We start from the raw sequence: 26,270 nt of genomic DNA on the forward strand, positions 1-26,270 counted from the left end.
TTGTGCAGCAGTTGTGTGGAGTTATGCTGTGATACCGCAGCTATAAAGAGGGTCAAACGCTATTGGAATAACTAATTGCAACTGGTGTGATATAGCTGTTGCCCCCCAAAAAAACTGATTGAGGGGTGTGATATACCTATAATATATTTTTTAACATACAAAGTATATTATAGTGCATTTGCATTGTGCAGCAGTTGTGTGCGTTTCTGCTGCGATACCGCAGGTATATAGAGGGACAAGCTTTATTGGAACAACTAATTGCAAGGGGTGTGATATAACTGTTGCACCCCAAAAAAATGATTGAGGGGTGCGATATACCTGCTTCCACAAAATGCTTTGATTAATCTGCTTCTATCAAATATTGATTCAGGGGTTCTATATACCTGTTTTCACAAAATACTGAATGAAGGGTGCGATATACCTGCTTCAACCAAATATTGATTGAGGCCTGCAATACACCGGCTTTCAATAAATACTGATTGAGGGGTGCGATATACCTGCTTCCACCAAATATTGATTGAGGCCTGCGATACACCGGCTTCCACAAAATACAGATTTAGGGGTGTGATATACCTGCTTCCACCAAATATTGATTTAGGGGTTCTATATACCTGTCTCCACAAAATACTGATTGAGGAGTGCAATATGCCTGCTTCTATAAAATACTGATTAAGGGGTTCTATATACCTGCTTCCACAAAATACTGATTGAGGGGTGCAATATACCTGCTTCTACAAAATACTGATTAAGAAGTTTAATATACCTGCTTCCACAAAATACAGATTGAGAAGTGTGATATACCTGCTTCCACCAAATATTGATTTAAGTGTTCCATATACCTGTTTCTACAAAATACTGATTGAGGTGTACAAGATACCTGCTACTAAATATCACTGATTCAGGGGTTCTATATACCTGCTTCCACAAAATACAGATTGAGGGGTGCGATATACCTGATTCCACAAAATACTGATTAAGGGGTTTGATATACCTGCTTCCACAAAATACTGATTGAGGGGTGCGATATACCTGCTTCCACAAAATACTAAATGAGGGGTGCAATATACCTACTTCCACAAAATTCTGATTGAGAGGTGCGATATACCTGCTTCCACCAAATATTGTTTGGGAGTTCTATATGCCTGCTTCCACAAAATACTGATTGAGGGGTGCAATATACCTAATTCCACAAAATACTGATTGAGGGGTGCGATATACATGCTTCCAAAAAATACTGATTGAGCGGTGCGATATACCTGCTTTCACAAAATACTGATTGAGGGGTGCAATATACCTACTTCCACAAAATTCTGATTAAAGGGTTCTATATATCTGTTTCCACAAACTACTGATTGAGGGGTGGGATATACCTGCCTCTACAAAATACTGATTAAAGGGTTCTATATACATGCTTCCACAAAATATTGATTGAGGGGTGCGATATACCCGCTTCCACAAAATATTGATTGAGGCCTGCAATACATCGGCTTCCACTAAATATTGATTGAGGGGTGTGATATACCTGCTTCTACAAAATACTGATTAAGAGGTTCTATATACCTCCTTCCACAAAATACTTATTAATGGGTTTGATATACCTGCTTTCACAAAATACTGATTGAGGGGTGCGATATACCTGCTTCCAGAAGATACAGATTGAGGGGTGCGATATACCTGCTTCCACCAAATATTGATTCAGGTGTTCTATATACCTGTTTCCACAAAATACTGATTGAGGGGTGCAATATACCTGCTTCTAAAAAATACTAATCAAGGGGTTCTATATTCCTGCTACCACAAAATACTGAATGAGGGGTGCGATATACCAGCTTCCACCAAATACTGATTGAGGCCTGTGATATAGCTGCTTCCACAAATACTGCTCTTCTCTAGGGACTTTGGCACAGGGTAATTTTGAAAATGACAGGCAGAGGTAGAGGCAGGTCGTTCTGCAGGGGTGGTAGGCATCGGGCAGGGAAGGAGCCTAATTGGGAAGTTGGAGAAGGTGTAAAATTGTTATGCACTGACCATCTAATATACCTCCAGCCACATAATCACTTGTTCTTTTCTGTCAGGTGAATGTCTAATTTTTGGTGCCCATACTCCTCTAGTAAGTATTTGGTGGCTGCAAATATGACCTAAAGGTTTTTCAGTTTCACCTGCCATTAAAGTGAATGGGGCACACCTTGAACGCCCAGTTCGCGAACATTTGATCGTGAACGCTCGTTCGCGAAACATCCCCGCCGATGTCGGCCGATGTTCGTCCATCACTATCATTCACCACAACTCTCTGGACATGTTTTTTCAGCCAGTTTTTAATCCAATTACAAACATTACTTTCTAAGCCTATAGACCTTACTTTACCTATTAAATGTCTATGAGGGACAGTATCAAAAGCCTTTTCAAAATTCAAGAACACTACATCCATAGCCACCCCTCTGTCCAGGCTTCTACTCACCTCTTTATAAAAACAAATAAGATTAGGCTAATTGTACACTAGCGTTTTTTTTGCGGATCCGTCATGGATCTGCAAAAACTATTTGGTTACAATAAAACAACCGCATGCATCCGTCATGAACAGATCCGGTTGTACTACGTCTTCTATAGCCATGACGGATCCGTCTTGAACACCATTGAAAGTCAATGAGGGACGGATCCGTTTTCAATTGTGTCAGAGAAAACGGATCCACCTCCATTGACTGTTTTGGTTTCCGCCTAGTGGATCCTGTTCCATTCAGAACAGAGAGCCCTGAACAGATCTCACAAACCTGCTTCAACCAGAGTTACAGCAAAAGATATGTTGCAAACTATGGTGGATATAATATTTCAATTTTGTGGAAAGCCAAAACGCTAGTGTGAAAGTAGACTTATTCTGACTTCTGTCCTTGGTAAACCCATGCTGGTTATCACTTATGATATTATTAACTGTCACGTACTCATGTATATAGTCCCTTAAGTGTACCTTAAACATTTTTCCCACAACAGAAGTTAAACTAACTGGTCTATAATTACCTGAGGAGGACCTAGAGTTGTTTTTGAATATGGGCATCTCATTTGCCTTGCACCAGTTATTTGGCAATGTACCAGTCCCTAGAGAATCTGTAAAAAATAATGAACAAGGGCACATTAATAGGTGCACTGAGTTCTTTAAGAACTCTTGGGTGTAATCCATCTGGACCCGCAACCTTGTTCACATTTACCCTATTTAACTTAGGTTGGACCATATCTACAGTTAGCTAATTGAGTATATTACTGGATATACTAACAGCCCCAGCACCCCAGATATCAGCTCCTTTCTCTTCTTTTGTATATACAGAGCTCCAAAAAAAACATTTAGTTACTCTGCCTTTTCCTTATATTCAGTGACCATCCCCCCTTTACAGTTATTTAGGGGACCTACTCTCTCTGACCTTGGGTTTTATATTTAAAGATTTTTGGGGGATTTGTTTTGCTCTCTTTTTTTACATATTTTATTAAGCCCTCATATCTGTATTTTTAAATGCCATTTTTTTAATTTTAATTATTGCCCTTTTTGCAGTGTGGATTTAAAACTCTCCCATTCATCCTCAGTATTATTATGTGACAGTATCTGCCAGCAGTCTATGGTCTGAAATGCTGCCCTCAACAAAGGGAAATTAGCCTTTTTTTAAATGTGTGTTTTTGCTCTTCCAGTCAGAGTTTGCTTTTATAGTACGGGGGAATATAATTATATTGTGGTCACTATTACCTAGTGTTTCTCGAACAGTAACATTCCCAACAAGCTCTGCATCATTAGAAATAACTAGATTCAACAGAGCATAGCCCCTAGTGGGAGCTTCTACAAATTGACCCGTAAAGTTAAAGAATCTTCTCCCATTTGCAGTTGAGGCAGAACCATGAGCCCAGTCAATATCTGGGAAGTTAAAATCTGCCCATTATGACCACTGTTCAAACCTAAAAAACTATTAACTATCATTACTAATAACCAATTCATTAGTTAATTAATCAATCTACACTTGCTTGGCTGTCTCCGGTAGACCTATAGAGTTGAATGAAGTGGCTGATTCAAATGAGGTAACATGGGACCCCTGTTCTTGTGCTCAGCGGGGACCCGAGCAGTCATACTCATGCCAATCTAACCCGTATCTCCTATCTTGTGATTTCTTTTGGACTTAGCTATCTCTGTCATCCCATAGTTTCTTACTGGAGCAGAACCATGCAAGCTAGACTGCCACTCCATGCAAGCTTCTGACATACACTGAGGAGGAATGGGGGACTATGAACCACGGTACTAGTGACTGATGGTGTCCCAGTGACGAGAAAATCGGGGAAGTTCACTGAATAGTGATTTTTATATCTCCTGATTAATTTCAATAGAAGCTCCGTAGATCCATACGCAGTGAGGGGTTTCATGATCTCTGCATGTACAGTACACCAAAGTTACAGCAAAAGATATGTTACAGACTATGGTGGATATGTAATACTTTAATAAAACAATAGAACAATTATCAAAACTGTCAATGCATTTTGTTATGAGGCACTATAATTTCTGAGTGCATCCCTAAATACAGTATATTGTAATGTTATTCTTCTCGGGATGACTAGGTGACAGATAAATTATATCTAAAACATGGGATATGGCTGACAATGGCATGTCACCTACTACTTCCTGTTCCAAAAACTGTCCATGCCTAGAGCTAAGAGCTAAGGGCTATAGACACCTGTGTTGTGAATTTTTTTTTTATTATTGTTAATTTGCTTCCTAAATGTAAAATTAAGGAACTTTATAAACAGTCTTCAGGGTCCTCAAGTTTTCAGAATAATTTTGATATGTCATAGAGACATATCAAACACTATAATTGGTGGGGGTCTGAGAGCTGAGACCCTCACTGATCACTAGAAGGAGAAGAGAGAAGCACTCACATATCATGCTCTCTCTCCTCATTGCAGGAGATGGAATGTAGGCGGATATATAGACTTGAGTTGAGATTGAGTATGTCTCTCTTCCTCTCCTGCACTGGAGCGAGAGAGCAGGATATGCAAGGTTTTCTCATTCCTCATTCTAGCAATCGTTTGGGGTCTCAGCACTGAAAACTTAGTGACCCTTTAAAAATGTTCTACCATTTTGTTTATACAGATCATGTGTCAGCTGTTCAGCTAGCTGATGGTGCTGCTGAATCTGATGGTTCTGCTGCTGTTTCGGCTCTACCTGTTCTCCCTCTCCCTTTTGTCAATGTTAGGACGGGTTCACATCAGTGTTATGAATTCGTGTTGACAAGACTTTCTTTTCCACCCTGCATAATGGAAACCAGATGGATGCGTTATGCTTTCCCATAGACTTCTATTATGATTGATCAAAACGGAATGCCTCTAAAGGTTTCTGTTTTCACGTCTTACGAATTCTTTTATAACCATGTTATAACGGAAAGCAATAACGGAATTCATAATGAATTAGAGATAGCAGTAGGTTGCAAAAGAAGTTGAATGTAGAGAGGGGGAAAGGACCCAAGAAAGGAAACTCACACAGGCTGTAGATAGGGAGGAAAGCTCACAAAAGATTAAGTAGTTTGCAGGGGAAGACAGCAGTATCTTGGACACACAGATCCAGCATGCATTATTGAGAGGTACATGCCCTCATGAGAAAAGACTGAACTAGGAGCAGGTTGCAAACTAAATATCAAGGCGTCTCCAACTGAATGAAGGAATAAAGATTGCAGATGGAAACAGTGCAACCGTTTCTTTTTTTTTCTTTTTTTTCTCTAAGGCTACTTTCACACTAGCGTTCGTCGGTCCGTTCGTGAGCTCCGTTTGAAGGAGCTCACGAGCGGACCCGAACGCCTCCGTCCAGCCCTGATGCAGTCTGAATGGATGCGGATCCGCTCAGACTGCATCAGTCTGGCGGCGTTCAGCCTCCGCTCCGCTCGCCTCCGCACGGACAGGCGGACAGCTGAACGCTGCTTGCAGCGTTCGGGTGTCCGCCTGGCCGTGCGGAGGCTGAGCGGATCCGTTCAGACTGTCAATGTTAGTCAATGGGAACGGATCCGCTTGAAGATGTCCCCATATGGCTCAATCTTCAAGCGGATCCGTCCCCCATTGACTTTACATTGAAAGTCTGAACGGATCCGCTCAGGCTACTTTCACACTTAGAAATTTTTCTAAGTTATTAATGCAGACGGATCCGTACTGAACGGAGCCACCGTCTGCATTAATATGATCGGATCCGTTCAGAACGGATCCGATCGAACGCTAGTGTGAAAGTAGCCTTAGGCAGCTTCTCACTTTTTGTTAAAAAAAAATTCCTATTCTATGTCAAAAGTGGCCACAGCCTTTCAGACTGACAGTACCTAATAACATGCACATTATAATCCAGCCATTTTTTCACTTCCATCAAGAGGTAAGTATGCTTTACGGTAATCCTAAAGCCAATACATTTATTTACAATACAAACTAATAAAGCTTTACAAACACAATTTTATATCAAGGCAGGAGACTCCATTATGCTTTAAGATCTTTCTTTTTTTACTCCCAGCAGCAAACAGTTAACAATGCAAAACAGAAACATTTACATAAGATATGTAAATCAGTGTTTACAAACAGCCAATCAACAGGCAGCATAAGTCATATAAGGTCTAATTCTAATCAATCATGTGAACGTCCTTCTTTCTGCTGCTTGAATCCCAGAAAGATACGTAAAATTGCTCTCCTCATATAGTTATTAGTTATATATACATCATTATCAACTTCACTGCAGTGTGAAATCTATGTACTTATAAATATATATATATATATATATATATATATATACATATACATATACAGTCAAGTCCATAAATATTGGGACATCGACACAATTCTAACATTTTTGGCTCTATACACCACTACAGTGGATTTGAAATGAAACAAACAAGATGTGCTCTAACTGCAGACTGTCAGCTTTAATTTGAGGGTATTTACATCCAAATCAGGTGAACGGTGTAGGGATTACAACAGTTTGCATATGTGCCTCCCACTTGTTAAGGGACTAAAAGTAATGGGACAGAATAATAAACATAAATCAAACTTTCACTTTTTAATACTTGGTTGCAAATCCTTTGCAGTCAATTACAGCCTGAAGTCTGGAACGCATAGACATCAGCAGATGCTGGGTTTCCTCCCTGGTGATGCTCTGCCAGGCCTCTACTGCAACTGTCTTCAGTTCCTGCTTGTTCTTGGGGCATTTTCCCTTCAGTTTTGTCTTCAGCAAGTGAAATGCATGCTCAATCGGATTCAGGTCAGGTTATTGACTTGGCCATTGCATAATATTCCACTTCTTTCCCTTAAAAAACTATTTGGTTGCTTTTGCAGTATGCTTTGGGTCATTGTCCATCTGCACTGTGAAGTGCCGTCCAATGAGTTCTGAAGCATTTGGCTGAATATGAGCAGATAATATTGCCCGAAACACTTCAGAATTCATCCTGCTGCTTTTGTCAGCAGTCACATCATCAATATATACAAGAGAACTAGTTCCATTGGCAGCCATACATGCCCACCCCATGACACTACAACCACCATGCTTCACTGATGAGGTGATATGCTTAGGATCATGAGCAGTTTCTTTCCTTCTCCATACTCTTCTCTTCCCATCACTCTGGTACATGTTGATCTTGGTCTCATCTGTACATAGGATGTTGTTCCAGAACTGTGAAGGCTTTTTTAGATGTCGTTTGGCAAACTGTAATCTGGCCTTCCTGTTTTTGAGGCTCATCCAATGGTTTACATCTTGTGGTGAACCCTCTATATTCACTGTGGTGAAGTCTTCTCTTGATTGTTGACTTTGACACACATACACCTACCTACTGGAGAGTGTTCTTGATCTGGCCAACTGTTGTGAAGGGTGTTTTCTTCACCAGGGAAAGAATTCTTCGGTTATCCACCACAGTTGTTTTCCGTGGTCTTCCGGGTCTTTTGGTGTTGCTGAGCTCACCGATGCGTTCCTTCTTTTTAAGAATGTTCCAAACAGTTGTTTTGGCCACGCCTAATGTTTTTGCTATATCTCTGATGGGTTTGTTTAGTTTTTTCAGCCTAATGATGGCTTGCTTCACTGATAGTGACAGCTCTTTGGATCTCATCTTGAGAGTTGACAGCAACAGATTCCAAATGCAAATAGCACACTTGAAATTAACTCTGGACCTTTTATCTGCTTATTGTAATTGGGATAATGAGGGAATAACATACACCTGGCCAAGGAACAGCTGAGAAGCCAATTGTCCAATTACTTTTGGTCCCCTAACATGTAGGAAGAACATATGCAAACTGTTGTAATTCCTACACCGTTCACCTGATTTGGATGTAAAGTACCCTCAAATTAAAGCTGTCAGTCTGCAGTTAAAGCACATCTTGGTCATTTAATTTCAAATCCATTGTGGTGGTGTATAGAGCCAAAAATGTTAGAATTGTGTCGACGTCCCAATATTTATGGACCTGACTGTATATCGTTTACCTTATTTATAAGTTCCCAATAGTATATATATGCAGTGAAGTTGATATCAATGATATATATAACTAATAACTATATGAGGAGAGCAATTTTACATACAAGACAAGCGTGTCATGCAAACATCATGAAAAGGCGTCATCATGAACACACGCCACACTGCTCATCCATCATGTAGTCCTTAGCCATTCACCACATTAATATGTATATAGAAAAAGAGAGAAGAAAAATAATAGTTCCATTAACAATAATAATAACAATAATGGAACTATTATTTTGTAATATGTGGAGGGTATATTTATGCTAATTATTTTTCTTCTCTCTATTTCTATATACAGATTATTGTGGTGAATGGCTAAGGACTACATGATGGATGAGCAGTGTGATGTGCAATCAATGCAACTTCAATTCCAGAACTCCTTTTTTTGGCATCAATTTTCATTATCTTATTGCCTGTGATGACACATCTTTTCAGTCTCCTAAGTATGATTGTGATGGCATGAGAAGATCCCTCATTATGTTACAGGATCAGCAGGGTTAATACTGCGTAGGAATGCTATTGTTTGGTTCTGATCCTCCCACATGGTGTCCCCTGTAGATGTATCAACGGTTGGTGCTTGACGGTACTTTCAGTTGGATACAGAGGATCTTATAAGTAACAGTATACCGATTGTATGATTAGTATGTTTTGCTGCTGTCTGATTGGGTAGAGGTTTACATAGGCGATGACGCTGTATACTAGCTGCATCTGACCTGTGTTTTTCCTCTTCCAAGATGGCGGCTTTGGAGGAGTACTGACTACTGCGCAGGCGTGTCTTCATGATGACGCCTTTTCATGATGTTTGCATGACGCGCCAGAGATTTGGGCACGCCGTGCTTAACAATTGAGTTACAATGGGGATTTGTAAGTTGCTTTGTTATGTGCCTTAACCTACGCTCACTGCCATGTGGTTCTGCCACTTCCCATGTATAATGAATTGCAATTGCTTTTTTTTTTACTATTTGTCGTTGGGAGCAATTTTATATGTATCACACATGCACAGTGTTTTTGCACTTACTTTTGTACGGACACTTATGGCATTGTTTTATTGTATTGTATTCTATCTGATCTTTTGTCTCTAGTAGTCTGGTTAATTTCAGGCCAGCAGGACTTGATTACAGAATTTCACAGTCAGCTAGCAACATCCTCTCTGACGCCTGGGCTCCAGGCACCCAATCATCTTACAGATCAGCCTGGAAGATTTGGTCTGATTGGTGCCATCAACGGACATTGGATCCTGTATGTGCACCTCTAAACCATATTATAAACTTCCTTTCTGATTCTTTAGACGCAGGGAAGGCATATCGGACTATTAATGTCTACTGATCGGCAATCTCTTTCTATCATGCACCTATCCAGGCTTTACCAATAGGCAAACATCCTTTAGTTTGCAAACTTTTAAAGGGCATTAAATGTCAATCGCCGGCCACTCCCAAATATCACTTTACTTGGGACGTTAACTTGGTACTGGACCTATCTGAAGTTATTGTCCTTTAAGTTAACCATGTTATTATGTCTAATATCTTTTAAACGTGTTTCGGACGTCTGAGATTTAGACATATCTCGTAGGCAATTTCTACCACAACAAGTTCAGTTTTCTATTGTCCGTCGTACCAAAACTAATATCTCTTCTGTTTTCTACCCCACTTTCCCTCTACAAGAAAAGCTTTGTGTGGTCAGGTGCCTACGATCCTACGAACATAGAACATCTGTATCTCAACTCCTCATTTTATATTGCAGACCCCATCTACCAGTGTCATCGGCAACCCTAGCTAGATGGGTTTCTTGAACTATGTCCTGAGCAGGGGTGGACACTTTTCTTTTTGGGGCGCACTCCACTAGAGGAGCTATGCCCATAAAAATTAGACAATCTAGAGGATATATCAGACATTCTAAAGGCAGCCAACTGGGCCTCGGAATCTACATTTAATACCTTATATTTCTGACCTGATCCACATGTTTCCACTGTATTATTTCAGTAACCATTAGTTGGTATCTATAGTTATTGTTAGAATTATATCATAGAGCATAAGCTTTGAACTTGCATAATGGAGTGTCCTGCCTTGATATAAAATTGAAGATTTTCCTAGTTTTAATGAAGGAAAATATAGATTTGAAAAAAGACAAGGTCTCACCCTACTGACCCGACCCTTGTTTTTATTGTTTTTGTCTACTTTCTATTAGTCTGAAACATCTTTCATCCTCATGGCTGTTCTTCAACAGGTCATCAAATCCTACTACAATCTCCAACCAGTGTTATTACCAAGGATGTTTACGTTTTCTTCATGCATCCTGTTATCCTTCACCATCTCATCAAGAAAGAAGGACATTCACATGAATGATTAGACCTTATATGACCTATGCTGCCTGTTGATTGGCTGTTTGTGAACAGTGATTTACATATCGTATGAAAATTTGTATGTTTTACATTGTTAACTGTTTGCTACTGGGAGTAAAAAAGAAAGATCTTAAAGCATAATGTCTTTCATAAAATCTATATTTTCCTTCATTAAAACTAGGAAAATCTTCAATTATAAAGTATCCCCCCCCAGTCTCCATTATTTTAGAAACTTCTACTAATGGCTTATGCTTTAACCCCAGGGGGACGAGGGCAAATGTTTTATTTTTTTGTTTTCTATGCACGATGTGCTGAATTCATTCACAGCAGTTTTGAATCAATATAAAGAACCAACTGAGAATAACAATTAAGAAATATATTCCTGCAGCGCAAAGCTGTTTTTTCTTCTCTTTCCTTCTATTCTTTATAACTGTGACTTTTTGCCCTTTATTTAAATCCACAAGAAATTCCTTTATCCACAAGAAATTCCTGTTGATTCTACAAATATAATAAATTTTATGAGGACCCTTTAATTGCTTGAAAAAATGAATGTATTAAAAATGCGTTTTTGCTATTGTAGAATATGGTGTTTCTGGTCTTTTTTGACAAGTGTACTTGAAGAAACAATATATACTTTGATACAGTGAGAAAGCCCCATGGCGTACAACTGGAATAAGGATTATAACAAAATAGTCAGGTCTTTGTTACTTGCTAAAAGGAAAAATCGCTCACGTCAAAGAGCCAAGTGAAATTATTCTGTCTCAATCTATTTCTTTAGTGCGAGAACAAAAACTAATCACGGTGGTGCAGTTGTAGGAGCCTGGATGTAGATTTGCTCCTAAAGTTTCATTCTTCGGGATAAAACACAATTCTTTTATCAATACTGAATTCATAAATAAAAAAGCAGATTTTTAATCTTCAGTAGTATCGCTATATAACCACCGAAATAATAAATGGCTTATATACAAAACAAATCATATTATCTATAACAAACAACCTTTTGTACTTTATGAGCCATATTCAATAAAAAAATGGAGACAAGACAGGCATATTAATATTGGAAATATTAGAAATCTTAAACTTGAAAATATTTACAAATACTTTGGTGTAAAATTTGACATATTAGTATCATTATCATACCATACGAACTGGCACTGTTCGGAGGTTAGAACGTGTCTGTGATACTGTCATGGTGGGCACTGCATTGAAATTAGTGTATATAGCCATAACAGGGCTCCAATGTTCCTAGCTACAGTATCTATTTATCTTTATATCTATCTATTGTAAGGGACCATGTGCTTGTAGCGGGATCAGGAATGACGGACTCTCAGACTCAGGGAGTGAAAAGACCAAATAGCGCTTTATTTGCTCATCAGCGCAGCACAATTTGTGTCTTCCAAGTTAACAGTCACTTTGCTGAAGCTGCACCGCATAACACAAAAAACATCAAAATAAACACCTTTTTGTAAGTAAAAAAGAGGGTGGATTGCTCCCCTTATTGACTACAAAGAACTTAATAAAATTACGGTCCGGAGCCAGTACCGCCTTCCTCTCGTTCCTGATATATTCACAAAAATTTTTGGGCCTCCGTGGTTTGAAAAAAATTATATTTTCCAAGAGTTCTTGGGTCAGTTTCTTGGGGTATACCTTGACAATATTTATTTATTTTTTCCCTGGATTAGTCATCTCATGTTGCACATATGAAAGAAATCCTCCAAAAATTGAGGGACCATAAAGTAAATGTGAAATCTTGGGTAAGAGCAATCGCCTTCCTGGGTTATATGCTGTCATCCCCCAAAAAATGTATTCATCCCACAAAGGTGTGAGCCGTAGTTGATATGGTCAGACTTACCTCTCTCAAGACCCTTAAACAATTCCTCGGCTTTGCAAATTATTATGGAAAATTCTTTTAAAAAAATTCTGTTATTGTTAAACCTTTGACTGACTAAACCATGAAAGGTATGGATCTTCTCCATTGTTCTCCTGAGGCTCTGTCCACCTGTGATACACTTAAGGCCCCTTTCACACGGGTGAGATTTCCGCGCGGGTGCAATGCGTGAGGGAAACGCATTGCACCTGCACTGAATCCGAACCCATTCACTTCTATGGCACTGTGCACATGAGCGGTAATTTTCACGCATCACTTGTGCATTGCGTGAAAAATCGCAGCATGCTCCGCTTTGTGTGTTTTCGCAAGCAAGTGCGGATGCAGTGCGATTTTCACGCACGGTTGCTAGGAGACAATCGGGATGGGGACCCGATCATTATTATTTTCCCTTATAACATGGTAATAAGGGAAAATAATAGCATTCTTAATACAGAATGCATAGTACAATAGAGCTGGAGGGGTTAAAAAATAATAATACATTTAACCCACCTTTATCCACTTGTTCGAGCAGCCCGACTTCTCTTCTGTCTTCATCTTTGCTGTGCACAGGAAAAGGACCTGTGGTGACGTCACTATGCTCATCACATGGTCCGTCACACGATCCATCACCATGGTAAAAGATCATGTGATGGACCATGCGACGAGCGCAGTGACATCAGCAAAGGTCCTATTCCTCAAAGAAGAAGAAAGAAGAGAAGCAGGGCTGCGCAAACAAGTGGATTAAGGTTAGTTAAATTATTCTTTTTTTTTTTTAACCCCTCTAGCCCTATTGTACTATGCATTCTGTATTAAAAATGCTATTATTTTCCCTAGGCTACGGCTGGAGGGATAGTGGACAGACTACTAACCCCACAGATTGTGTGGGGCCTTTTTAGCGTTATCCGGACACGCAAGTAGTATCTGGTCACTTATTTGTTATCCCTATATCCATCACACATGTTATTATACATATGTGACTGTTTTGGGTGGTTGTCACTCCAAATATCCTATGTGGGAACCATCCATGTGTGCATGAACCTGTATACTTCTGTGGGATATTTGTGGGAGTTTGTACCGTATGCTCTATACCCACTATGGCGAGTGATTTATCCTTGATGTACCTCTTATAGGTTCTCTAACATGGTCTTTATATCTGACCCTTTATAGCTATTTAATTATCGAACTGAACAGACTAGTAAATGATCTGGTCAAACTGTGTCATCACAACTGAGGGCCCTGCTGACTGCTTCGCTACCTCTTACTAATGCCAAAAAACAGCATTGTACAAATATATGTCCCCTGAGGAACCCGGCAATCAATTAGGGTGAAACGCATTGGGACTTTGGCACCTGACTGTATGCCACCAATCTAGGAGGCAGTGCTCCTGGTGCCCAGCATTTGTGTATATATATCTTAATTCTAGTGTATGAACATCACACATTTACTGTGATGTGTGAAGGCTACACATTGACACTGTCTATCGGATGAAATATTTATTCGTGGATAATCACACATGTGGTTGTCTGTGCACCTTTATGATATAATCTTTGTAAGCAGTTGTCCACCCACGAGACGCAGCATCCATGAGTGTGGGTGGCCCACTGCTCTTCATACTGTAAATTATTATTTTCTTTTTTTGTTCTGTATACCTAGAGTAGGCCCCGGAATAGGGATTCACCTACACTATAGGGTCAACTCAGGACCCACCAGGAGGTTCCAGAACACGGGATCGTCCTTATCAGGGCGGCTATTCCGTTCCTAGGCAGGGGTGCCGAGCCTAGGGCTAGGTACAGGGACAGATCAGAATCCATGACTGTCCACCTCGTCTACCATTAACCCATGCCAGTGGACGTTGCAGTATCATCTCCTATGTCATCAAGGTTATATCCTTTTTTTTTTTTGTTCTTTTTCTATGTGTGTCTGTGGGAGTTTGTTATTTTATGTGTAAATTAGATTAAAGGTTACGTTTTACAACAGGTTGTACCCTGTGATTACATTAATTATACATATACACTACCTGTGTTTATCACTCCCTCTGACGGCATATCGTCTTAGCTGTGATCTATTATTTTCCCTTATAACTATGTTATAAGGGAAAATAATACAATCTACACAACACCTAATCCAAACCCGAACTTCTGTGAAGAAGTCTGGGTTCGGGTCAGGGTACCAAACATGCAGATTTTTCTCACGTACGTGCAAAACGCATCACAATGTTTTGCACTAGCGCGGAAAAATCACGCATTTTCCCGTGACGCACCCGCATCTTATCCGGGTCAAAAACATGACACCCGTGTGAAAGAGGCCTAAAGGAAGCTTGATTCATGCACCTATTGTTGAAGTGGATGCCTCTGAGGTAAGAGTGGGTGCTGCACTATCTCAGGGATCGTCTTCTCCAACTAATTTACAAACAAACATTTTTCTCTGGAAAATTTTCCTCCGCTGAGAATCATGATATTGGCAATTGAGAACTGTTGGCCATCAAATGGGCCTTTGAGGAGTGGTGCCATTTTTTAGAAGGGGCTCAGCACCAAATCACAAGAACCTAATTTAACTGGGGCAAGCACAATGGGCCTTTTTCTTTACTCAGTTTAACTTTATTGTTACTTTTCATCCTGGGTCCGGTAATGTGAAGGTGGATTCCTTATCACACAGTTTTGGTACTTCTTACTCTATCAATACTGAGTCTGGAAATATTCTTCCCCCTGGTGTTGTCATTGCTGCCGTTAGTTCTAATTTTGCCTCCAAAATATGATGTTGTCAGAATCTGGCTCCTAGTAACCTTCCCTCTGGTAAAATGTTTGTTCCTCCAAATCTTCGCTTTAAGGTTTTGGAGGAATCTTTTTACTCTATACCGACAGGCTTGGACTAAACATCTGGTCTTCAGAGCCCACTGGTGGCCTACTTGGTCAGAAGATGTAGTTGCCTTTGTTTTGGCATGTGATTGTGTGCTAGGGCCAAGGTATCCTGTAGACTTCCTGCGGGTTTACTTTGCCCTGTGTCCATTCCACAGAGATCTTGGACCAAAATCTCAATGAATTTCATTACGGACCTTCCACCCTCCCAGGGAATGACGGTTGTCTGGGTGGTCATCGATAGGTTCTCTAAGATGTGTCTTCTGATTCCATTGAATAAACTTTATGACGCCAAACAATTGGCTGCTTTTTTTGTCAACAATATTCTTAGATTACATGGGATACTCGAGTCCATTGTCTCAGACAGAGTTGTCCAGTTTGTCTCGAGATTCTGGAGAGAATTTAGTGACAGGTTAGGTATCAAAACCTCCTTCTCATCTGTATTCCATCCTAAGACAAATAGACAAACTGAAAAGGTCAACCAGTTCTTAAGATTAGATTTGAGCGGACACCTGGATGTTCGGGGTCGACGGGTTCGGCCGAACTTCACAAAAAAGTTCGAGTTCGGGATCCGAACTTGACCCGAACTTGACTCCGAACCCCATTGAAGTAAATGGGGACCTGAACGTTTGAGCACTAAAATGACTTTAAAAAAGTCATGGAGAGGGCTAGAGGGCTGCAAATGGCAGCACAATGTGGTTAAGAGCTTGGCAAGTGCTCTGCAAACAAATGTGGATAGGGAAATAACTTAAAATAACAAAATATGTAAAGTTTAAAAATAATAATCTTGATCTTGGAGGACGAGGTCCATATGGAGTAGGAGGTGGAGGAGGCAGAGGATGTGGTGGTGTAGGTGGAAGCGGCGATGGAGGATGAGGAGGTAGCCTACACTGCTTTTTGGTTTAATATTTTTATTTATTTTTTTAATTAGGGTACGCCCCAAAACATTGGGAAATATAACCTGTTATAACCCCCTCCAGCCGCGCTAAACAAACGTTCAGACAATACACTGGCTGCAAGGCAGTCCAGCACCTCCAAGGCATAAAGGGCAAGCTCAGGCCATATGCCCAATTTGTAGACCCAGAAGTTGAAGGGGGCAGACCCAACAGTACGTGTAGGTGTGTACACACATACTGCTCCACCATGTCGCACATCTCCATGATGTCCATGATCCAGTTGGCTATCTGCTGCTCTATCAACTTTCAATGTTCTTTTCTGCCCCTACCATGTTGATCACGGTTAGCAGCAAATCAGGATTCCACGCCGGAGATGGAGCGTGATAAAGGGAGACCACATCCAAGGGAGGTAAATGGCTGCAATATGATCAAGCTGAAATGTGGGACAAATTATTGAAGCCGAAGCTTCCAAGTAAAGGAGGGGGCGCGCGGCATTTACCCACTCCTGACTTGGGGAGGTAGTGACGATAAATAGCAATACAGGACTCTAAAGATGCCCTGTTATTGGAATGATTATTTAAAACTATATAGGGAATGTCACTGGGGTATTTTGGATTTGGAAACGTTAGACAGGGCAGGTCCTGCTGCCGCTTTGTTAACTCTAGATAACTTCTGCCTGATCGCACGTCCCCTTGATGTCCACGATCCAATTGGATATCTTCTCTATCAATTTTCGATGTTCTTTTCTGCACCTACCATGTTAATCACAGTTAGCGGCGAATCAGCGTTCCACGTCGGAGAGGGAGCAGGAGAAAGGGAGGCCACATCCAAGGGAGGTCAATGGCTGCAATGTGATCGAGCGGAAATGTGGGACAAGTTATTAAAGCTGAAGGATCGAATGAAAGGGACAATTAAAGACGAATTTTAGAAATATAAGTCGCCGTCACCTATGCAGAGCAGGGTTTTTTCAGCGCCAGAAATGGGTTAATGTCACCCACCAATGGAACAGATGACTTTTAATTTCGGTACCTGTCACATATGCAGAGCAGGGGTTTATTCATGGCAAAAATGGTAAAATGTCACCCAAGAATGTAACAGAAAAAATTTGTGGAATTTATTAACCTGTCTACTAGGTGGAGCAGGAGTATATCACAGTCCAAAAATTAGGTGAATGTCACCCAGCTATGTAAACGAAAAATTAGTGAAATGTATTAACCTATCCACTAGGTAGAGCAGGGGTATATCACAGCCAAAAATTGGTGAATGTCACCCGACAATGTAACAGACAAATTTGCGAAATTTGTTTACCTGTCTACTAGGTAGAGCAGGGGTATATCACAGCCAAAAATTGGTGAATGTCACCCAACTATGTAACAGAAAAAAATGTGGGGGGTTCAGCCCGCACAACCTTGTATGTAGGTGCTCATTGCTATGGCGAAATACAGATACAAACGCAAAAACCCAAATGCAATCGCACTCTGCAAACCAGCACTCTGCCCTGCCTTTATGCTGGATGTTGAATAAGGCATTGGTGTACATTTTGGCCAAATAAGCCACTCACCACATCAAGGTCGCCTTCATGAGTGGTCCCTAACACTAGTTCCTACCTGTTATGGGCCACGACAGCCACACAAAGTCCAGGGAGCGCAGGTACAGCATGCACGCCAAGCACACTCTGCTTTTAACCCCGTCCGGTGCCATTACAGCTTTCATCGAATCCAGGGATGCAAGTACCAACATGCATGCTGAGCCCACTATATACTTCTCCTGGAGCCAAATGGCTACTGGTAGGTGCTATATAAGCAGACTCAGTTTTATACTGACTTTAAAACCAGCCTCCAGGGCAGATTGACTGGTCAGGTGAGGACTATATCAACTAGGTAGAGCAGGACTATATCACAGCAAAAAATTGGTGAATGTCACCTGACAATGTAACAGAAAAAGTAGCGAAATTTATTAGCCTGTCTACTAGGTAGAGCAGGGGTATATTGCAGCTAAAAATTGGTGAATTTCAGGAGGACGAGGTAGCCAACACTGGTTTGTTGGTTTAATTTTTTAATTATTTTTTTTTTATTAGGGTACACCCCAAAAGAGTGAGAAATATCAAAAATACAACAATGAGCAATTGCGCTGTAGTATAACAATGGCTGGGTAAGGCCGGTATACATGTCTATTCTGCACAAAGTACGGACAAGTCCTGTGGGATCCATGCCTTTAATGAACGTGAGCTTGTCCACATTGGCTGTGGACAGGCGGCTGCGCTTGTCTGTGATAACGCCCCCTGCCGTGCTAAACACAAGTTCAGATAATACACTGGCTGCAGGGCAGGCCAGCACCTCCAAGGCATAAAGGGCAGGCTCAGGCCATATGCCCAATTTGGAGACCTAGAAATTGAAGGGGGCAGACCCTTCATTCAGTACATGTAGGCGTGTACACACATACTGCTCCACCATGTTGCTCAAATGCTGCCTCCTGCTAAGACGTTCCATATCAGCTGGTGGTGATGATTGTTCTGGCGTGCTGACAAGGCTTTTCCAAATTTTGGCCATGCTAACCCTGAGTTCTGAGGTGCTGGTGGTGCCCCAGCTGTGTTGGCAACCTCTTCCTCCTCTGCCTTCGCCTTGTGCTTCCACTGTGCCCCCGCTGTCAGGTGGGAATGCCACCAGCAGCGCGTCTACCAGCATGCGCTTGTACTCGCGCATCTTATAATCATGCTCCAGTGACGGAATTAAGGACGGTACATTGTCCTTGTAATGGGCATCCAGCACCGTGGCCACCCATTAATCAGCACAAGTTAGAAAGTGGGCAACTCGGCGGTCGTTGCAGAGACACTGCAGTATGTAATCGCTCATGTGTGCCAGGCTGCCCAGAGGCAACGACAAGCTGTCCTCTGTGGGAGGTGTATCATCTGTGTCCTCTGAATCACCCCAGTCACGCACCATTTATGGCCATGAGCTGGTTTGGGTGCCACACTGCTGTGAACCCAGGTTCCTCCTCTTCCATCTCCTTCTCCTCATACTCCACCTCATCATCCTCCAGAACTGTGCCCTGGCTGGACAATTGTGTACCTGGCGTTTGTGGGTGCAGGAACCCACCTTCGGAGCCACTTGTGAATGTCTGTCCGGAAACCCTATGAAATAATCCCTCTTCCTCCTCCTCCTCCTTTGCCATATCCTCTTCCATCATTGCTCAAAGCGTTTTTTCAAGGAGGCATAGAAGTGGGATAGTAACGCTGAGAACTACGTTATCGGCACTGGCCATGTTGGTGGAGTACTCGAAACAGCGCAACAAGGAACACAGGTCTCGCATGGAGGCCCAGTCATTGGTGGTGAAGTGTCGCTGTTCCGCAGAGCGACTCACCCGTGCGTGCTGCAGCTGAATCTCCACTATCGCCTGCAGCTGCTCGCACATTCTGGCCAGCATGTGCAAGGTGGAGTTCCACCTTGTGGGCATGTCGCATATGAGGTGGTGAGCGGGAAGGCCGAAGTTAAGCTGCAGTGCTGACAGGCAAGCAGCAGCAGGGTGAAAACGCCAAAGGCACCCACAGATGGCCCACACTTTATGCAGCAGCTCTGACATATCGGGGTAATTTTTAAGGAACTTCTGCATTACCAAATTCAGCAAAGGCCACAAATTTTGAATTTGGCCCAAAACCTAAGCCGACTGAGCCACCGCGTGACATCATATGCAAGTTCTTGAATTTCCCAGTCAAGGCAGCCATCCTTAATGCTGCACGCAATCATGCTGACCTCTCCTATGAAGACGCCAGGCTGGAGATCTATCAGAACCTTGCCCCCTCCACTCTCAAGAAACGGAGAGCCCTAAAAACCCTGACCTGACTGGCTTCGGTCCAACAAAGTCTTATATCGCTGGTCCTATCCATTTGGACTTTCCTTTTCTGTACCTGGCAAGCAGATCAAAATTTTGTCCTATGCGGACATCACGCCTGTCCTTGAAGACCTGGACATCCCCACCTTACAGATATAAAATTGGGAGCTATACCGTGATCTCGGAGACCTACCAGATCTCCCCAAAGTGTCGCCTTTTGAGCTCCAGCGAACCCCAAAATCATCTAAATCCAAGAAAAGAGGTCATCAGCTTACACCAGGAGCCTCTCCCAGGAACCTTAAAAAGACTTAAGCCCCAGTTCACCATCTCCTGGAAGTGCCACACCACAGCTTTCCGCTGTCACTACAGGTTTTGGAACACTATGAGTATTAATCTGTTTCCAATCTCCCCACCTTATAGAATGTGAATTGCTAGACCCATCCTTACCCACTACCTTATGGCCCCCACTAGGGTGCTATACGGTCTAATATCTGGTCATCTGACCTACTACCCCCCACATGCCCAAAGTGTACTTCTGTATGCACGCTTCATACTGTTATGATGTTTTGACCTGTTTTGTTTTGATTACCCTTTTTTTCTTACCCCCAAGGTACTTGTCAACCTCACCAGCACATTGTGAGACACCCATCTCTTCAAATAGCACCCTGAATCAGATGACGACACCCCTTTACGTCACCGTACTCTCCTGGAGGACACACCATTGGCTACAAGGTACCCTATCACACATAGCTCGCAATTGCTGACCTCCATATAGCCTCTCACAATGTAAAAGGCTTCCAGTCCCTCTCAAAGCGAAGTCAAATTTTCACTATTCTCAGGAAAGCCGGAGCTGATGTTGTGTTCCTCCAGGAGACGCACTTCAGTTTTTAACCATTACCCTAACATGCAATCTTCCCACTACTCCCAACTGGTATCACTGTCGGGGAGGTACTTCAGCCTCAAGTGGAGTTAGCATAGGATTCCAGAGGAAAATCCCCTTTACATATATTAGTCATACACAAGACCCTGATGGGAGATATATACTGGTAAAGGGCACCATAGGCCCACAAACATACACCTTCATAAACCTTTACGCTCCCAACTCCAACCAATCTCGATGGTTCTCAAACATTTGCCCACTCATCGAATCTTTCAAAGAAGGGATAGTGGTCTTGGGAGGAGATTTAAATATGGCTTTACACCCACAAATAGATACGTCCTCAAAAAAGTCACATCACTCCTCTAAATCCCTTAAAAGCTTCGGAGATAATCTCTGGAATCTTCATTTGATAGATGTGTGGCGATCCCACCACCCCAACACATCAGATTATACATTCTTCTCCCCAATGCATGGTACCTATCATCGACTAGACTACCTATTGATTTCCAAAGAACATCTACACCTTTGTAAGGAGGCCTCAATAGGTTCCATGCATCTCTCTGACCATTCCCCAATATTCCTCTCTGTAATGGCCCCAAATTGCAACCCCAAGTGTCTTAACTGGAGACTAAATGAATCCCTACTGGGACACCAGTCTACTGTTGATCTGATCTCCAAACACATCAAAGAATACTTCTCTTTAAATGAGTGCCCCGACCTCTCTGCTAACACTTTATGGGACGCACACAAACCCTTCATCAGGGGCCAATTTATCAACATCGGTTCCTATTTACAACCTCCCCTCTAACACAACCCCAGAAAGTCGGGCATCCACTATATCAACCTTCCTAGACTCATCAAATATCCCTTCCATATCTCCAGATCAAAAGATACAATTAGAAACTCCCTTCACGTTATCTGAACTCAACAAAGCTTTGAGTCAAATGCCGAAAGGAAAGAGCCCAGGCCCAGATGGCCTTCCGGTCTCATGCTACAGAACCTTCCACGGAATCCTCCTCCCCCACCTTCTTGAGGTCTGCAACCTAACATCTTAAAGGTGTCCCACTATCTAGAGACATGACTGCAGCCTATATCACGCTAATCCCTAAAAAAGGGAAAGACTCCAAACAATGCTCCAATTATAGGCCCATATCCCTCCTGAATATAGACCTCAAACTCCTGGCCAAAATGTTAGCCAATAGACTGGCTACCCTTCTCCCCCATCTTGTTCACAGAGATCAGGTCGGCTTTATCTGCAATAGAGAGGGCAAAGATAATACATCTAGAGTAATTAATGCACACTGTCATGCCAATCACATCTCCTCTCCCTTGCTCCTTCTCAGCACTGATGCTGAGAAGGCATTTGATAGAGTTAACTGGACGTACCTGAAACATGTCTTTCTTAGGTTTGGCCTTCCTGATCCCTTTGTCCAAGCTACCTTTGCTATGTACGACCAAGCAACAGCACTGGTTATGGTCAATGGGAATCTGTCCTCCAAATTTGTTGTTGTTGTAAAAAATGGGACGCGACAGGGCTGACCTCTGTCCCCACTTTTATTCATCCTAGCATTGGAACCGCTCTTATCTATTATAAGGTCAGACAGGAAAATTGAGGGTCTATATTTGGGAGGCAAAGAACAGAAAATGGATGCATTTGCGGATGATGTTCTAATGATGACAGTTTATCCAGTAGTTTCCCTACCCTGCATTCAGTCTCATCTCAATCTTTACAGCGCGATCTCAGATTTCAAGATAAATGCCAATAAATCTCTAGTCCTATGCTCAGGTATCTACCCCAACACCAAACGATGCCTAATGGAAAATTCACCCTTCAACTGGTCCTCCCCCACCATCATTTACCTGGGTGTTGTAATTAGCCCCAAAATAAAAGATCTATTCTCTCTTAACTATGTCCCACTAAAGTCTTCAATTTTTGATGCTATAGACAACCTTACCAAATCCAACCCTACACTGTCCTGGTTTGGCCGCAAAAATTTGCGTTCTTCCCTAATCCTCCCCCGCCTCACCTACCTACAACAGGTTTTTCCGATCCCCATACCTAAACATTACTATGAATCTCTGCAAAAGAAATTTATATCCTTTATTTGGAATGGGAGGAAAGCTAGACTAGCATTCTCCCTCCTCACCAAACCTAGACAAGCTGGGGGTATAGGCCTCCCAAACCCAGAACTCTACGGTAAGGCCATACTCCTCTCCCGTGCATTGGCCTGGCTACGTCCTTCTATAAAATCCACCGCAGTGCAAATGGAACTCGATATATTAAATAAGCCAATATGAGCACTCCTACTAGGATGCCAAAACGTTCTGACTAAATCATTATCCCACTACCCGATTGTCAAAGCTACGCTTGAGGCTTGCAAGTGGCTATCTACATCCCACTGCTCCATCCCATTTCCCTCCCCACTTTTAACAATAAAAGACGTGATAGATTCGGCCCCTCTAGCCCTGAAAACAGCTACCTCGCAAGAGTTAATTTCCTCAACATTACCGCTTTCATCGTTGATGATTCACACTGGTAAATTACTAGACCTGGAAGCCATGAAAGCTCTTCTTGACCCCCGCCCATGTGATCTCTTCCCAGTTCTTTATCTCAGAGCCTACATGAGTCAGTACATTCAAATGGGTGACCTCCAGCGCCCTCTGGTATTGTTTGAATCAGTGATTTCCCTTCCTTCAACCCCTAGAAGACTTATTTCGCTAATAAATAATTTACTCTAGGCCCCCAGGCTTCATGAGTTAGTCCCAAGAGGACAAAAGACCAGTCCTGCTCCGACTCTAACCTATTACATACCGGTCCCCCACTGGTTATCAACTAATCTCAGTTCGTGGGTCTTCACCTTTCTTATCCATTTGATAGAATGCTAAAAATTAATTCCCAGCCGACCCAGATGTAGTGTGAATCCCTACTGCTACTACATTCCATTCGATCATAACCTTTATCCCTGATGCCTCACCCACCCGCTTACTCTTCTGTCTATTTAATTTCACCATGTTTGTCTGACAATGTCATGCACCTGATTTGTACTTGCAATATATCTCTTGCTCATTGACTTGGCCTGCGTGCCAGTACCTTGATTCCCTGTTACCCCATGTTCTTTATTGGAAAATCAATATAAAAATAAATAAATAAAAGAATACCAGGAGGGCGCAGTACAGGAGGAGCAGGCAGAGGATCATCAGGGAACACATGTTCAGGTAAGTATACAGGAATCAAACAATCGCCAGGAACCTAAATTAACAGGCAACCTGTGGCCAGCAGGCTGCCTGTTAAATACTGGCTAGCTGGGGTCATGTGATGTGGCCAGCGCCACATGACTCGCACTAGGAAGAACAGCTGAGCACCGAGTGCCCAGCTCGGTGCTCAGACTTCCCTTTGCATTTCCAAACCTTTGCATTTCAGAACGTAGTGCTAGACTAGCTCTATAAGAAATTTAGATACAGAAAAATCAGGGTAAGAAAATAGTGTTCTTTTTTCATTATAACAATTACATTAAAGGTTGTTCTGTCACTGACTCATGGAAACTTCCGCAGAGAGATCTTGTCGGGCCTGGTGGAGGTGGGGCAGGTGCTCCAAATCCTTGTATTTGAGGAGGTGGTGGGGGAGGAGGACTTGAAGGTGCTGATGAAGAATGACCTGGTGGTGGTGGAGGATGCAGACGATTGGATGGAGGTGGTGGTGGTCCTGAGGCTGCAGGTCGGAAAGGTGGAGGAGGTGGTGGTGCAGCCAGAGGAGCTCTGGAAGGAGGTGGTGGGGGTTTTTAAAAGCCACCGCTTGCTGGTGGAGGGGGTGGTAAACCTGAGCTGTGTGAAGGAGGAGGTGGAGAACCACCTCTTAAAGGTGGTGGTGGCGGTGGTGCTTGCCTTCGCAATTCATTTTTTACAGCTTCAACACCTCCAGTTTTTTCAATGAAGTCATATATAACCTTTGAGGTTTCCTTATCTTTAAGCTGAACTTCAGAGGTCCCACACAAATCAAAAATTTTTTCAGTTCTGGGTCCAAATTATTCACATCAAAGCCAGTATTTGGATCCCATCCCACGTGTCCAATGTGTTGGAAGTTACTAGGTGTCCCAATGTCTGTCTTGGTGAGTTTTTTCTTCTTGTTTTTGCCTTTTTTCTTATCTTTGTTATATAGAATGTTATTCACTTGTGTAGTGTATCTTGGGGTGGCAATTTCATGATGTCAACCGTTGCCATGTGGAGACTGGGCCCATTTGGGGGTTCTCGTTTTTTATCAGGTTTTTTAGGTCTTCTTCCGAGCAATTCAGTTATCGCTTTTCGGAATCTTTTTGCTTCCTCTTCACTTGCAAAGTTTAGGCCAATTTGACATGAATCGCTACCAAATGTGTGAAAATATGATTTTGGGCTATTATATACAAAGTAATAATATAGTTCCTGTTCATAGAGTTGCCGACCATCCTTGATATCATACACTCTAATGAAATAGGATCGTTGTGGATTGTCCTTCACTAAGCATATTACTCCACAGCATTTCTTTACCCACATGGAATTACGGTCTGAAGCATATAGCTGGACAAATGCAGAATTAATAGTCACACACTTCTTGCTCAGATAGCCGTACAGGGTGTCATTCTCCTGGGCAGTCAGCAGGATGGAGCCGAAGTTGGTGACCCGCTTGGTCTGCCGGTTGTTTTTGTTACTCATGTCTGCTCTAGCCCGGTGGTCTGAGGGGGATTCAGAGCCACTCCATGTCCTGGGCGCTTGTCGTCAGTGTTGTGGGAGGATCCGCTCCTTCCTCCCTAGAAAGCTGAACAAACCTGCTGGGGAAACTGAGGACGCCGGCCACGCAGAGGAGACGTGGGTGGCCAGTCCGTCCCGCCCCCTATCACCAAGGAGACGAGGACTCAGTGCGCATCCTTGCTCCTGCGCAGAAAGGGGATGCCGGCGGCGCTGAAGAGAGAGAGAGCGCCCCGGCGTCTCGTGACAGTACCCCTCCTTTTATGCGGGGCCACTGGACCCAAGACTTCAGGCAACGGCCTTTCAGGATGTTCTATATAAAATTTTCGAACTAGTCTAGGAGCATGAACCTCCCTAGCAGGTATCCAAGATCTCTCTTCAGGCCCATACCCCTT

General features: G+C 42.4%; 1 pseudogene; it reads right to left on the reverse strand.

Moving 5' to 3' along the window:
• Positions 1-24,662: 24,662 nt before the first annotated feature.
• On the reverse strand, positions 24,663-25,842 carry LOC122942196 (annotated as a pseudogene).
• Positions 25,843-26,270: the final 428 nt, after the last annotated feature.

The sequence above is a fragment of the Bufo gargarizans genome, chromosome 6 (assembly GCF_014858855.1).
Source record: "Bufo gargarizans isolate SCDJY-AF-19 chromosome 6, ASM1485885v1, whole genome shotgun sequence".
Taxonomy (NCBI): Eukaryota; Metazoa; Chordata; class Amphibia; order Anura; family Bufonidae; genus Bufo; species Bufo gargarizans.